Genomic DNA, 16,402 nt, shown 5'->3' on the forward strand with positions numbered 1-16,402 from the left:
CAGAAGGGACGAGGGGAAGGGACTGGCACAAGGGCCCACTCTGGCCTGGGTTCGGGTTCCAGTGGGTGGGGTGGAGCGACAAGCAAAGTCGGCTGCAAGACTTCCAAGGGTGACAGCCTGGCACCTAGCATGCAGGGAGTGGCGGCCCTGAGGGATCTACCCACGCTCGGCTGGAGCAGAGGCAAAGGCGAAAGCACGTCCGGGTCACCGGGCCCGGCAACACTGAGACCCTCCCCGAGCGGGGTGGGCTTCCACTGGGAACAACTGGGTCGCCTGTGTGCAGCCAAACAGACATTGGCAAAACCTGAACACCGCTCACCGAGAAGCACGGACGAAACCCCTTAGTCCTCGGTGTCCTCGGTGCCCGAGAGGGCTTCCGGTGCCGGGGCGGGACCACGGAAGCTCAACCAATCATCCCTCAGACTGGAGAACAAGGCCCGGGACTCAACGCATGCGTTATAGGAAAGTGGCGTCTGCGCAGGGCGATCTGCCGGCAAGAGGCTGGCCCCACCCCCCACCCCCCACCCCCCGCAGCTCCCAAAATCTGGTCCTGGTCTGGAGCCAGCAATCTGCAGCCAGCCACGAATTGAAAAAAATAAAAAGAAATAAACAAATAGCCCCACTGTTGCTTTTGAGCATCGAAGTTTGTTGAACTACCCTTTCTGTTTCCCATCAAGACAGTGCTCGGTGAAATGTTGACAACACTTAGGACGAAAATGAGTTTACTTAACGTGGTAATTAATTCAACAAGTACTTATTGCACCCCTCGCATGCATCGGTTGATATGAAAGCAGAAGACATTCATTAAGGAGCCTTGTGCATGCTGCGTGTCCCACCCCACACATTCTTTCCCTGCCAGGATCCCGTAAAGACACCCTGATGGTAGGACTAGAGAAAGTGGCAGCCTTCTTTGCTGATCCTTTACTCTAGGGTATCTTGGGGGATGGTTCAAGGAAGCAGGGTGTCTGTATGATTGAGCCACGTGATAAACATTACCTAGAAGGAGGGGAGACAGGACCAGGACTAAAACTGTAATCAGTAACGCAGGAGCAGCGACTCCGTCTTAAAAACTTGAAGAACTGCAGATTTATCCTAGATGTAATCTAGGAGACTAGTTTCAAAAGGCTATCGCTGTGAAATTGTTTCCAGCACAAGAACAAAGTGAGAAACCTATTAATCTAATTTAATGAACCGCCCCAGCTCTGTAGGGTATAAGTAAGGAGAAACGTTAAAGTTTTTCTCACCACTGCCTTGAAACACTCTCTGTTGGCTCTCTTCCTACATCTTGGCTGCTCTAGGGCTGGAGCTTGAGGCTTGAGCAAATCCCACAGCTTTCTTTTCCTTCCAGTTTTATTGACATAATTAACGTGCAGCTCTGTATTAAGTTTGGGCTTCCCGTGAGGCTCAGTTGGTAAAGAATCTGCCTGCAATGCGGGAGACCTGGGTTCGATCCCTGTGTTGGGAAGATCTCCTGGAGAAGGGAAAGGCTATCCACTACAGTATTCTGGCCTGGAGAATTCCTTGGACTGTATAGTCCATGCGGTTACAAAGTGTTGGACACGACTGAGCAACTTTCACTTTCACTGTTTAAGTTTAAAATGTACACATAATGATTTGACTTATATACATCATGAAATGGTGACTACAGTATGCTTAGTGAACATCCATCATCTCATATAAAAATAAAAGGAAAAAATTGTTTTCCTTGTGATGAAAGCTCCCAGGATTTACTCTGAACAACTTTCATATTCAACATACAGTGATTGTTAATTATCTTTATCACAGTTGTACATTATAGCCCTACTGCTAACTTGTAATTGGAAAAGGAAATGGCAGCCCACTCCAGTGTTCTTGCCTGGCGAATCCCAGGGATGGGGGAGCCTGGTGGGCTGCCGTCTATGGGGTCGCAGAGAGTTGGACAGGACTGAAACAACTTAGCAGCAGCAGCAGCAGCAGCAGCTAACTTGTAACTGGAGGTTTGTGTGTTTTGACTACCTCTATCCAATTCCCCTTCCCATTGCCTCCTCATAGATTTTTCTAGTCACTTTCAGTATAAAGAAACAATCTTAAGTTGTTAAAAAGTCCATTCTAATCAGATCTTCGATTACTTAACCAATTCAAACACCAATGCTCCCTCAGTTCAGGTGTGATCTGTAACTCTGTGGACCAGCAAATGACACAGGAATCTATTCCTTCACTGTCCTTCTTGTACCCTTTCTTGGCTTCCTGTGCTATCTTCTGGTCTCTCCAGGATAAGGACAGGAAGAAGGAGAGGTAAAAACTTTTATCTGATTAGTATTGTGGATTGAATGGTGCTCCACCTCCCCCAGAAAGATATACTCATTTCCTAACACTGGAACCTATGAATGTCACCTTATTTTTTTTAAAGTGGGGGGGGGCTCTTTATAGATATAATTAAGTTAAAGATCCTGAGATAAGATCATCTCGGATGACCTTGGTGGACCCTAACCCCAGTGATGAGTATCTTTAGAAAAGACAGAAGAGAAGACACAGAGGCAGAGGAGAAGCCATTGAAGATCAAGGTGGGCATCAGGGTGATGCAACCACAAGCCAAGAGACTCCTAGAGCCACAAGAAGCAAGGAAGGATTCTCCCCAGAGGTTTTTGGAGGATCATGGTCCTGCCAACACTTTGAGGTTGAACTTGTAGCTCCAGAACTGAGAGAATAGATTTCCGTTGTTTGAAGCCACCCAGTTTTTTATGGCAGCCACAGGAAACTAATTAACGATGGTGTTACCTGGTATGGGAGCTCTCCGGATGCTGATATTCAAAGGCTGCCTCTTTTGTGTGCTCACTTTGGGGATACTTTTTGGAGATTTCCCCCTTGCTGGGGGGCCCCTACTCACCCATTCTCTGGTTCAGACGGTACAGTGGTTGAATACCAGCTCCTGCATTTAGTGGCATGCTGCACCCAGCCTTCTGTTGAGTCAGGTCACCTGCAGACAGGCCTCTTAAATGAGGTCCTTAGCTACTTGCTTGCTATGCACTTAGCCCTTGGGAAAGTCCTAGCAGCTCTGTCCCCCTCCCCACTCTACCACAAGCCCTGGAAGCAGAGGCTGCTCCCTCTGCCATCAGAGGTAGACTTAAGCAGCCCCTGCTAGCTCCTCACCTGTAGGGTTTTTCCAGGGAATCAAGCACCTTGTGCCCTTTCAATTCAGTTCAGGAGCATCTGTCAGTCTCTCTTGAGTGGTTCTCTCAAGTTCCCCTCCACTTGCCGGGAAGGCTGGAGGAAGTTTCTAGAATTCTAACAACCATCTTCTAATTTTGTCTTCTCTTGTGCATCAGCTGAAAAGGGGTGACAAACCACGGTTGGCAGATGTAGTGTTGGGCTCCCCACATAGCCCCATGTAGACTGTCTCTCTAGAAGAGTGCCCAGCAGGTACTTAAACACTGAGCTCTGATCTAGGTGAAATCAAAGTCAGGAAATTCCCGTTTAATATCCTCTTGCCCCAGGGGTGACCCGGAGGTCATTTCCATACCTCTTGTTCTCCTCTCCCACACCTTCTGTCCATTCTGCCCTTTCTCTGGAAGGGAAGTTCTACCACAGATTTGTGGCAACAGAGTAGGAGACAATGAAGGATCCACAAGCCAGGCTCCCATTACTTGGTGGTACATATCATTCAAGAGGCAGAGAAACAACATTGATACTACTTGGTCACTGTTTGCAGGGGAGGGCTTCACAATCCATGTAATCAGAAAAATAGAGAAAAAGTACAAAAAGAGATGGATAAAAAGAGACCAACTCAAATACCGCCGCCTGTCTATTCAGCTGACTCCCGCATTGCTGTTAATAAGTTCGATCCGAAGCCCACCCCCTGGAACGTCACTCTGTCAGTGACTTGTTACCATGAGGAACGCGCCTACCTGTGATGTGGACTATTCTATGAGAGCCCCCACTGCATTTGGTTCTCACGGTTTTCTTTCAAAAGGATGTCGTTTTGTAAGAGCATTTCATCAGAGGAGCAACATACATCTGACTCTTTGTGACTATAGCCCACCAGGCTCCTCTGTCCATGGGGATTCTCCAGGCAGGAATACTGGAGTGGGTTGCCACGCCCTCCTTCAGGGGATCTTCCCAACCCAGGGATCGAACCCAGGTCTCCTGTATTGCAGGCAGATTCCTTACCATCCGAGCCACCAGGGAAGCCCAAGATGTAAGCAGTGAACTAAAATCCATTAACGTATGCTGCTTCCTTGGTCTTTTGTGCTTGTACCCCACAGCCTGAAGGCTTACTGTCCCAGATTCACCACCGTACATAGCATCTACAGACCCCCTTTCCCCACATCCCAAGGGCGTGCTGCCAGAAGCAGCCATTCATCAGGAACGAGAATATGAAGGAGAACCATGCTCATCCCAGGTCTTCTGAGATGCATCTGCCCAGAAGTATACCATTCTGATTTATGGTGCCCGAGAGAAGCAGTTTTTGCATTTTAGCCTCACTTTCCCCCCATAACAACCTACCACACTGTAGTTGCTACATCATTTGGTGCATACAATAGTATTTCTGTTATTATTCATTTCAAACCTGACCCAAACACCACCTAGGTTTCTAGCTGCTGAAGACGATGAATGTGTTCAACTCCTTGTCATGACAAGAGTAAATCACTTAGCTTGCTATGTTGGCTGGGACAATTACATGTACTCAATACCAGCTTTTATGTGACGGCGTTCATGTGGTGGACTCGGACAGGTTTTGCAACCCAGCTTTCATCCCACCTTCTGAACAGCCCATCAGGTGCCCTGCTCCGTGGCCTAGCCAGGGGGCAGCTACATGATCCAAGGTGGCCTGATCGCACACCCCTCCCTGGAAAGTGACTTTTGTGGAACAACATGGAGAGTAACTTGGTAAGAGATTTTTCCAGCAGATGGTGGCTTCCTGAGAGACAGTGGCTTTTTCCCATCCACTTCTAGCCCTGGAGCTTATTTCCAAGGCTGGGTTGCTGGGCTTTCCATCCTACACACTTGTCTTTCCTTACTGTAACTTCCTTTACTGTAGGTTAGCAGAGGTCTGTTTTCTGTCACTGGCTACCAGCAAACACTGACTCAGCCTCCATCTTAATGCAGCTGTGTGATCTGAATCATCAGAGGAGAATCTCTGATCTTACACAGTGCTGAAAGTGCCTTCTTACCTGTTCTTGGTATTAAGGCAGTGGAAGCTACTATTACAAAAGAGTAAATATTATTTGGGCTTCTCTGGTGGCTTGGTGGTAAAGAATCTGCCTGTCAATGCAGGACCTGTAGGTTCGATCCCTGGGTCATCAGGAAGACCTCCTGGAGAAGGAAATGGCAACCTACTCCAGTATTCCTGCCTCAGAAATCCCATGGACAGAGGAGCCAAGCGTCCTACCATCCACGGGATCACAAAAGAGTGGGACACGACTCAGTGGCTAAACAACAACAACAATTACTTAGTGTGGTTACAGTTCCAGCTGTTTATTCCTTAAGCCTGAGTTTTTTTATAAGGGCGGTTTCCTTTTCATTTGTCAGAGATCAACAGAAAGGGACAGAGGACAAGTCAATGTTGACGGGGTGAACAGGGAGAGAATGAGAGGCCTGCAAGCTTGGATTTCCAAGAGCTCAGGGGCGAGTGACTGGAAGGTTCTGGGTACCCAGAAAGAAGCATGAATTCACAAAATACTAGGGAGAGGAGAAATGGGATGAAGAGGAAGCAAGAGATGCTGAAGACAGCCCTCTTTGACTTCTGCCTGCTGGCAGCCACGCACGCACAGGGAAGCTGCCACAAGAGGGCACTGCGGGAACTCTGAGAGAGGAGCTGGAAACCAAGGGAGGCAAGGACCAACTGTCCCTTTCAGCAGGGGAGCTCGGGGACTCCAGCTCAAATTCAGGAGGAAAAGCATTCTAAAAGGACAGTGACAGGGAGAACAAAGGGGGATGTGGAAACTTTTATCAGTGTCCAGAAAGACCAACAAATGGGGCAGAGATGGGGGTTCCAGGCACCCAACAGCGGGAAAGAAGACCCTCAAGCCTGAACCCCTGGGCCTGTTGAACTCACTCCTCAAGATTCCAATGCTGGGATTTCCCTTGTGGCCCAGTGGTTAAGACTCCATGCTTCCACCATCCCTGATTAGGGAGCTAAGATCTCATATGCTGTGTAGCATGGCCAAGAAGAGCTGGGGGTGGGTTCCAAAGCCATTTATCTCCAGGCCAAGGTCCCTGGGTATCCTGGATGGCAGGCTAGGGGACATCCCCAAGGTCAAAGTCATCAATGGCTGGATTATGCATGAGTCTGTGGAACTACAGTCACAACCTGCCTGTATTGAGAGATGAACTCATGTCCCATCAGCAGGCCCCAAGTCACACTGATGAGGTTCATCTTAAAGAGGGGTAACACTTTCACTTATGTGAAGCAATAACCACCCCCAGAAGTCCCCCTGTGTTCCTTCCTGGCACCCTTTCCAAGGGTAAACACAATGCCAACTTCGCCACCCTAGATTCATTGCATCTGATCTCAAAACTCATATAAGTGTATGTTGGGGGGAACATATATATGGAACCATACAGTATGTGCTTTGTTTGTTTGTTTGTTTGTTTACTTTTCGAGTGTGCTGTGTGGCTTTTGGGATCATAGTTTCCCAACCAGGGATTGAACCTAGGCCCTCGGCAATGAGAGCATGGAGTCCAACCACTGGACTACCAGGGAATTCCCAGGCTTCTTTTGATCAATGTCATATTTCAGAAATTCATCAGTGTTCCTGTGAGTAGTATTAGTCTGTTCATTCTCATTTCTTGCTAATATTTCCCTGAATAAATATACCAGTTTATTTATCCATTCTACTCAAAAGGGACATGATGCATATTTGAGTTGTTTTAGTATGACTATTATACACAGTGCCATCATGTGTTTCTATGGAATATTTACCTAGGAGTGGAGTGCTGTTTTTGGTCATAAATGATGCGTGACCATAAGTTGACATATAAAGTCTTCTGTATGATTTTTGTACCCTAAAAAGGCACTTCCAAATGTTTTTTGAGCAACATTGCCAGTGAAATACACATATAGGCTCTCAAAGAAATTACTGAGAAGGAAAGAGTAATTGGTTCTCACCTAATTGCACTGAATCCGCCACCCATCATCGTCTAGAAAGTGGCCACAGAGTGGGAGAAACCATAACAAACAAAACCATGACCTAGAAATGGAAAACAATTTCTATAACACTCCTAAACCGACTAGAGATATACATAGGACAGGTTTCGGTCCAAAATAGGCAGATGTAACCTTTCCATTCTAAACCCACTTCGGGGAGCCCTCCTCCGCTCCAGGAGGGGCTCTCACCGCCCCACAACTGCCTCTTAGATAAAAGTCGATTTGCAAACTGTTGTACAGAATTTTTTCACATGTGTGCTAAGGATGGAATTTTTATGAAGCAGGCTAGCATATTTAGAGATGTAAGAGTTCCCCACAGGTCATAAATAACTATTACAATCTACAACTCAATTTTCCACAGGAAGGAAGAACCCCTATCTGTACACATTTACAGAAATCCCAAATTGCTAACTGCTTTGCTGTTCCCTGGCCACATAGAATGAAGCTGCCTCCATGTAGCACAGGATAAGGCTTTGCGTGGAGACCAAACACAGTGATCTGGCATTTGTAGTCACTGTTTCGCTGACTTGAAGAGGAAAAAGAAAAAGGTTGAAAATATCCCACTTACATGTGGAATCTAAAAAGATGATACAAATGAACTTATTTATAAGACAGAAACAGACTCACAGACTTTGAAAACAAACTTATGGTTACCAAAGGGGAAAGGTGAGGGGGAGGGATAAATGAGGAGTTTGGGATTAACATATACACATTTCTATAAAATAGATGATCAACAAGGACCTACCGTATAGTGCTGGGAACTCTACTCAATATTCTGTAATCACCTATATGGGGAAAGAATCTGGAAAAGAATGGATATATGTACATGTTTAACTAAACCACTGTGCTGTACGTCTGAAATACAATATTGTAAATCAACTCTACCCCAATGTAAAATACAAATAAAATTACAAAAAATAATAAAAAAATTGATAGTTCTCTCTCAGAACATAGAATGCTTTTACTTTATGTCTGTTTATTTTGCAGAAACTAATTCACCTTATTTCTTCCAGTCTGATTGGAAAAAGATTTAAACATTGGTCCTGGAAAAGTAAGTTCCAGAAAGCAGTAGTATCAAAGGTGAGAATGTTAACTGCCAAGTTCTAAACTTCTCAGGAGTCCACACTGCTACCCAGCTTTTCGCACTGCCATCCCCTCACCCAACTGACTCCTGAAAGGTCCTAAGAGGCTGCTGTCGGGAGGCCATTCTCCATGGGTCTCGTGTGTTTCTGCCCGTTTTCCGTACAAAGGCGTTGGCAGCTTTTGTTCTGTGCTGTCTTATCAAGGAGAGTGGTGCGGCACACAGCCTGGGAGAAGAGAGATAGTATCTTATTTCTCAAGAGCAGATTTGTTTCCTGACAAAGCCAAAAAAACAGTCTCCTTCTAGGGCAAAGTTTGGGCAGGTGGGCTAGTGGTCCCCTTATAAGTGTGGGGCTTTCCTTAACTCAGGACTCCTCAGCTGGGACACAAACTCACCCTGTACCTGGCATCCTTCTGGATGGGCCTCTTTGTTGGCCCACCCGCTGGGAGACTCGGGGTGGGGGGTAAGGGGCAGTGGACTGACCGAGGCCCATGCTACCTGTTGTCCCATGAGAAATAAAGTCTGTCTCTGACCCAGGAGGCTTGTCTTTTCTACTGATACCTAATAAAACTGTGACAGGTCAACTTATTAGCTTTGCAAGTAGGGCTACGGTTCTTGACATCTGAAAACATCTTCAGGTAAAAGAATTCCAGAGTAATCCCACAAGTATTCTGTGCCTGAGGAAAAAAGAAGAGCACCAAAAATATAGGTGACATCAGGCCACGCTAGAGATCAGTGCAGTCTTCGGGACGCATCAAGTGCCCGAGCTGAAGGTATTCCTCCTTGTTTAGGAGAGGAGCAGGTGTGATGGGGAAGGGGCAGAAATGAGTGGGAGTTAGTGTCCAGAGGAGGGAGCCCATAATGCGAGGGGGGAGAGAGTGGGAGAGGATGAATGACAAGGGGAGTTCCATGTTGAGTAGTGGCCAGGGTCCACAGGTATGGGAGTCGTGGCTGAAATATTTGACCTTAGGTTCGCCAAAGGAATCCAATGGGATTCCGTGCTGCTGCAGGCTACAGATCCATGATTATAGGCTGTGGACTGGAATTCGAAACAAGATATTGGTGTTTAACGTCCAAGAAGCTGGTCCCAAAGACTGTGTTCTTGCAGTGGACATGGCAAGGCAGCCCTCTGGGGCTCAAGAAGAATGGTCACATGACATCGGATTGTGTTTTGTTTGGAATCCTAGATAGGCCAAGAGAGGATTTCTTTTTGTCTCATGTAACGTCAAGCAGTGACCAGTGTGGGACAGTGTAGACATGCCACCATGTCATCAGGAACCCAGCTTTCCTCCAGCTGTGTACTCCACCATAGGCTGTGGCCCTTGCCCTCATGGTCACAAGGCAGCTCCCAGAGCTCCTGCCTTCACAATCACATTGCAGGCAGGAAGGAGGGAGGGAAATGGCAAAAGGAGCTGCCAGCTGAGAGCCTTCTTTAATGATCCTTCCTGGAAGCCTCACCAATGACTTCAGTGAGCCCCCTCCATCTGTAGGAGAGGTTGGGAAACACAGCCTTTTAGTTGAACACATTGCAGTCCCCCCATATATATTTATACATGGTCATACTGGTAAGGAAAAAGGTGAGAAAGGCTATTGGGTAGGCAACTAGAAGTCTCTGCTACAGATACTAGAGAAATGTGCACTATTACTAAATTCGATTTAAATCAGCTTCATATTGATTTTCTCCCTGTATGTAACATAATTGCAGGCCTCCCTATTTCATTTCAGTTTAACATCTCTTCCTATCACATGGGTTACTGGGGCACTGACTGGCCTTCACTGCACAGCCTCCTCTCTATCTTTCTTTACTCTAAGCCATGACTATGCTCTCAAATTTCCCTGGTCACTGAGGAGACACAGTGGGGGAGGTCTTCTTCAGGTTCTAGCACCGTCATATAATAGAAATCACTTGTGTCGGTCAACTTTTGCCATGTAACAAACCACCCCACATTTTCATTTTCGCACCTTAACACAACCATTTTATAATGTTATTATGTCTTACAATTCTGTGGGCTGATTTCACTAAGCCAGGAAGTTCTTCATCTGGTCTCACTAGAAACACTGTTTTGGGGGTTTCTGTAACTAGTAGTTATCCTAACAGATCCCACAGTCCTGTGTCGACTTTCTATGGGAAAAGAACTTCACACTAAATGAAAACAATGTATTTTTCCCCACCATCTTAAAAGGTTGATTTAAACCCTTGGTAATCCTTCCTTTTGTCTTTTTTTTTTCTTTTAAATAATCCTTCTTATTTAAAAGAAAAAGACAAAGAAGAAGAAGGATTACTATAAGTTTCAATATAAAAAAACTCTAAGAAAAAGGCTACAAATTTTTAGGGTTAGTAGGTGGACACATTCTCGCTTTCCTTCCTTTTACAGGTCAATTCCTTTGTCACTTCCAGGGCTAACAGGCAAATATCTGGGGAATCTTCTGTTTGGGAGCTGTCCTGAACCACCTTCCAACCTAGAATCTTAAAACAGAATATACTTTTATCCACAGGAATGTACACTCAGGATTCATTACCACACAAAGAAGTTCTTGAATTTGGAAGAAAAGAGAAATAGACAAGAGAAAAAGACAAAATAGTCTTTTTGGAACCTGGTTACTAGAATAATTTTGATTTTAGATAATTCTTGGAGACCTTTAATTCAACAACTTAAGCTAATTGGCATCATAGTTATGAGGCCTAAGAAAGCAGTTGTGTGTTTCCATAATAGCAAGTAATTTTAAGAATTTTTAATAATATAAGTTAAAAATAATATGTGTTTTCACAGAAAAAAGAATATAAAACACATTTTCTAGCAAAGCAAATAACGATACACATAATTAAACATACAATCAACAACACATTTTCTTACTTAGACAAACTTAAACCATGACACAAGGTGATTATTTGGATATTATTATTACAAAGGACTTAAATATACAAACTTGGTTGTGAAAGATCTGGCTAAGCCTCTTGGGTAAAAGTCTAGGAGAAGGCAATGGCACCCCACTCCAGTACTCTTGCCTGGAAAATCCCATGGATGGAGGAGCCTGGTGGGCTGCAGTCCATGGGGTCATAAGAGTCAGACACCACTGAGCGACTTCACTTTCATTTTTCACTTTCATGCATTGGAGAAGGAAATGGCAACCCACTCCAGTGTTCTTGCCTGGAGAATCCCAGGGATGGGGGAGCCTGGTGGGCTGCCATCTATGGGGTTGCACAGACTCGGATATGACTGAAGCGACGTGGCAGCAGCAGCAGCATGATGTTATAGTTTCCAAGAAGTGCCATAAAAATCAAATAGTTAAACATTTCTCTGTGTTGCTTTTTTTTTTTTTTGGGTAATTCTAGAAATGTTACATAAAGTGGTTCACCAAGTCATGTAGACACATCACATGTACTGGGGTGGGGAGGGCTGAACTGATGCATCCAAGTTTTATAGACTCAGAAATGAATGAGAAGATACAATGGTACTATATTTAAAGCAAATATCAGTATATCATATACAAGAAAGGTATCTTACAATAATGAGTCTATTTGAACACCACAATTTCTAAAATGTAGGGGGGTGACCTATGATATATTGTCAAAAAACAGAAAACTGACGTAAAAGCCAAATATAAAGATATAAAAGATAACAGTAGCATTCAACCATCCACAGGTCAAAGGCCATCTGAACATAAGCCTGAGACCTGAAAGACACCGTCCACTGCAATTTCTCCAGTCTTGCCCTTGCCACGTTCAGCTTCAAAAATGATCTAATAATGGAGAGGGAATAAAAAATTACTTGCAAGTATTTAATGCAATGATAAAGTCCCACTATTTAATTGCTATTAAACTGAATTCAATTCATATGCCCCTATTCCATAGAAACAGGCTTTGACATTGAATATATGGTAATGTATTTTCCAGATGCCTGGTATCTACACTGACTGAATTACAATTGGAGAAAACAGGGCTCCTGCAACACCTAAAAGAATCTGAAAAGCCCTGAAAGCTGAGAATAGTAAAGTTTAAGAGGAAATTTTGGAATTCCTTCCCTTTAGAAGAAAAAAAAAAAGCAAAACTAAAGGAATAATACTGTTTTCTTCTCAAAACCCAGGCTAGAAGAAATTTAATTATCGTTGTGAACCCTCCTCCTCCACTGGTGGGAATGCAAATTGGTACAGCCACTATGGAGATCTGTATGGTAGTTCCTTAAAAAACTAAACACAGAGCTACTGTATGATAGGCCAGTCCCACTCCTGGGTGCTGAGAAAACTGTAATTCAAAAAGACAGATGCATTCCAATGTTCATTGCAGAGCTATTTACAATAGCCAAGATATGGAAGCAACCTAGATGTCCATCCACAGATGAAGGGAAAAGAAGGTGTGGTGTAATGGAATATTAGTCAGCCATAAAAAAGAATGAAATAATGCCATTTGCAACAATATGGATGGATCTAGTTGGTCCTACTAAATGAAGTAAGACATAGAAAGACAAAAATGTGATATGATTTATATATGGAATGTAAAAAAAAATAGTGGGAAAAAATAGTACATATAAATGTATTTACAAAACAGAGCCACAGACATAGAAAACAAACATGGTTACCAAAGGGGACAGGGGTAGGGAGGGATAAATTGGGAGACTGGGATTAATATACATACACTATCATATATAAGATAGTAACTGGGAATTCCCTAAAAGTCTTTTGGTTAGGACTGGGAGCTTGCACTCTCAGGGCCCAGGTTCAATCCCTGGTCCAGGAACTAACATGGATGGACCTAGAGAATATCACAGTAAATGAAGTAAGTCAGACAGAGAAAGACCAACACCATATGATACCAGTCACATGTGGGATCTAAAATATGACACAAATGTGGACTTCCCTGGCAGTCCAGTGGTTAAGACTCTGCACTCCCAATGCAGGGGGCATGGGTTTGATCCCTAGTTGGGGAACTAAGATACTGCATGTGGCACATTGGGGCCAAAAAATAAATAAAATAAGATATGAGAAAAGTGAACCTATCTACAAAACAGAAACAGACTCACAGACATAGAAAGCAGACTTGCGGTTACCAAGGTGGAGTGGGGGAGGGTGGATTGGGAATTTGGGATTAGCAGATGCATTGGAGGAGGAAATGGCAACCCACTCCAGTGTTCTTGCCTGGAGAATCCCAGGGATGGCGGGGCCTGGTGGGCTGCCATCTATGGGGTCGTACAGAGTTGGACATGACTGAAGCGACTTAGCAGCAGCAGCAGCAGCAGCAGCAACAGCAGATGCAAACTATTAGAGACTGGATAAACAGCAAGGTCCTACTATAGGGCATGGGGAACTCTATTCAGTACCTTGTGATAAACCATAATGGAAAAGATTAAGAAGAATTATAGTTAGGTCCCCTACATATGAGCCTTCAAGTTTCTAGCTTTCAGAGATGCAAACGTACGTTCCATTCATGTCAGGCGTGAGTGACATTCCAGCTCGTCCTCTGTCTCCTATTGCTGACAATCCTTCAGCTCTACCATCTCCCACCTCCTCTCCCTCCTCCATCAGTAACTCCTCTTGCCTGTCCACTTTATGCCAGCCCCAATGTGCCAGCTGTTGTACTGCACTACTGTGCTTTCTGAGGTACTGTACTGTAACATTTTCCACAGTTTATTGTGATCCACACAGTCAAAGGCTTTGGCATAGTAAATAAAGCAGAAATAGATGTTTTTCTGGAACTCTCTTGCTTTTTCGATGATCCAGTGGATGTTGGCAATTTGGTCTCTGGTTCCTCTGCCTTTTCTAAAACCAGCCTGAACATCTGGAAGTTCACGGGTCACATATTGCTGAAGCCTGGCTTGGAGAATTTTGAGCATTAGTTTACTAGCGTGTGAGATGAGTGCAATTGGGCAGTAGTTTGAGCATTCTTTGGCATTGCCTTTCTTTGGGATTGGAATGAAAACTGACCTTTTCCAGTCTTGTGGCCACTGCTGAGTTTTCCAAATTTGCTGGCATATTGAGTGCAGCACTTTCACAGCATCATCTTTCAGGATTTGAAATAGCTCCACTGGAATTCCATCACCTCAACTAGCTTTGTTCGTAATGATGCTGTCTAAGGTCCACTTGACTTCACATTAAAGGATATCTGGCTCTAGGTCAGTGATTATACCATTGTGATTATCTGGGTCATGAAGATCTTTTTTGTACAGTTCTTCTGTGTATTCTTGCCACCTCTTCTTAATATCTTCTGCTTCTGCTTCTGCTTCTGCAAGAGATGGGAATAACATCTTCAGATGCCTGACCTGCCTCTTGAGAAATTTGTATGCAGGTCAGGAAGCAACAGTTAGAACTGGACATGGAACAACAGACTCGTTCCAAATAGGAAAAGGAATACGTCAAGGCTGTATATTGTCACCCTGCTTATTTAACATCTATGCAGAGTACATCATGAGAAATGCTGGGCTGGAATAAGCACAAGCTGGAATCAAGATTTCCGGGAGAATTATCAATAACCTCAGACATTCAGATGACACCACCCTTATGGCAGAAGGTGAAGAGGAACTAAAAAGCCTCTTGATGAAGGTGAAAGAGGAGAGTGAAAAAGTTGGCTTAAAACTCAACATTCAGAAAATGAAGATTATGGCAACTGGTCCCATCACTTCATGGGAAATAGACGGGGAAACAGTGGAAAGTGTCAGACTTTATTTTTTGGGGCTCCAAAATCACTGCAGATGGTGACTGCAGCCACGAAATTAAAAGACGCTTACTCCTTGGAAGGAAAGTTATGACCAACCTAGATAGCATATTCAAAAGCATAGACATTACTTTGCCAACAAAGGTCCGTCTAGTAAAGGCTATGGTTTTTCCAGTAGTCATGTATGGATGTGAGAGTTGGACTGTGAAGAAAGCTGAGCGCTGAAGAATTGATTCTTTTGAACTGTGGTGTTGGAGAAGACTCTTGAGAGTCTCTTGGACTGCAAGGAGATCCAACCAGTCCATTCTGAAGGAGATCAGCCCTGGGATTTCTTTGGAAGGAATGATGCTAAAGCTGAAACTCCAGTACTTTGGCCACGTCACGCAAAGAGTTGACTCTTTGGAACAGACTCTGATGCTGGGAGGGATTAGGGGCAGGAGGAGAAGGCGATGACAGAGGATGAGATGGTTGGATGGCATCACCGACTCAATGGACATGAGTTTGGGTGCGCTCTGGGAGTTGGTGTTGGACAGGGAGGCCTGACGTGCTGTGATTCATGGGGTCGCAAAGAGTCGGATACGAGTGAGTGACTGAACTGAAGTGAACTAAACTAAGATTTAAAATGTTTTCTTTATTTTCTGTGTTTTTTAATGTATTATTTGTGTGATAACTATTATAAACCTATTACAGTACAGTACTATATAGCCAATTGAGTTAGATGGGTACCTTGGCTAAATTTGTTGGACTTACAAATGCATTCTAGGAACACAACTCATTCATATGCAGGGGACTTACTGTATACAGAGGTAGAACTTAATCACCTGTACAGCAGAAATGAACACAACATTATAAACTAACTATACTTGAATAAAATAAGTATTTTGGAAAATGACCTTCTAGTTTCCATTCATTGTGATAAGTGCTGGGCATAAAGTCAATGAGCAGGATGTGCTTTTATGTAGTAAGGAATTTAGAGCCTGGTTTGGAAGGAAGTTGGTGGGAGGAGCCTGACACATGAGCATTTCATTTCCACAGAATATGATATGCCTGCATCTGACAAGTAATATCGTTAGTTGTGCTGTTAAATACCTTGCCTATTTCACTCCAGAATATAAGCTCTTAAGTGGAGGGGAAAGTCTTATTCATCTCTGTAGCCCCAAGGCCTAGGTACTTCAGTTAAGTGTTTTGCTTTGTTTAAGTCACTGAAAAAGAATGTAAATATCTCATTTTATATAGTTTTCTACTTACGCTTTTGGGAGTATCAATTCTGTGATACAGCTGAATTTTCCCCATCCTCCACTGTTCATCCGTGCTCCTGGTTTTCTCCCAGGCCAGAGCATTGTTCCTATTTTTCACAAACACTCTAAGCTTCCCTACTTTGTTTCCAGCCAGCCGGTAATTAAAGAGCAAACAGAAGTTGCTGTGGGGTTGCAGGTTGGGGAGGAGAAGTTTCAAACGGCCTATGTCCTTCTTCTGACCTGTCAGGGCTGAAACAGCCATATAGTAGCCAACAGCTGGAAGAGAAGAAATACCCACAGTTAATGAGGCC

General features: G+C 44.2%; 1 pseudogene; it reads right to left on the reverse strand.

Annotated features, from left to right (window-relative positions):
- Positions 1–11,081: 11,081 nt before the first annotated feature.
- LOC104968405 (epidermal growth factor-like protein 6) overlaps positions 11,082–16,402 on the reverse strand; it is a 29,334-nt pseudogene continuing 24,013 nt past the window's right edge.

Source organism: Bos taurus, unplaced genomic scaffold (assembly GCF_002263795.3).
Source record: "Bos taurus isolate L1 Dominette 01449 registration number 42190680 breed Hereford unplaced genomic scaffold, ARS-UCD2.0 Leftover_ScbfJmS_1274, whole genome shotgun sequence".
Classification (NCBI taxonomy): Eukaryota; Metazoa; Chordata; class Mammalia; order Artiodactyla; family Bovidae; genus Bos; species Bos taurus.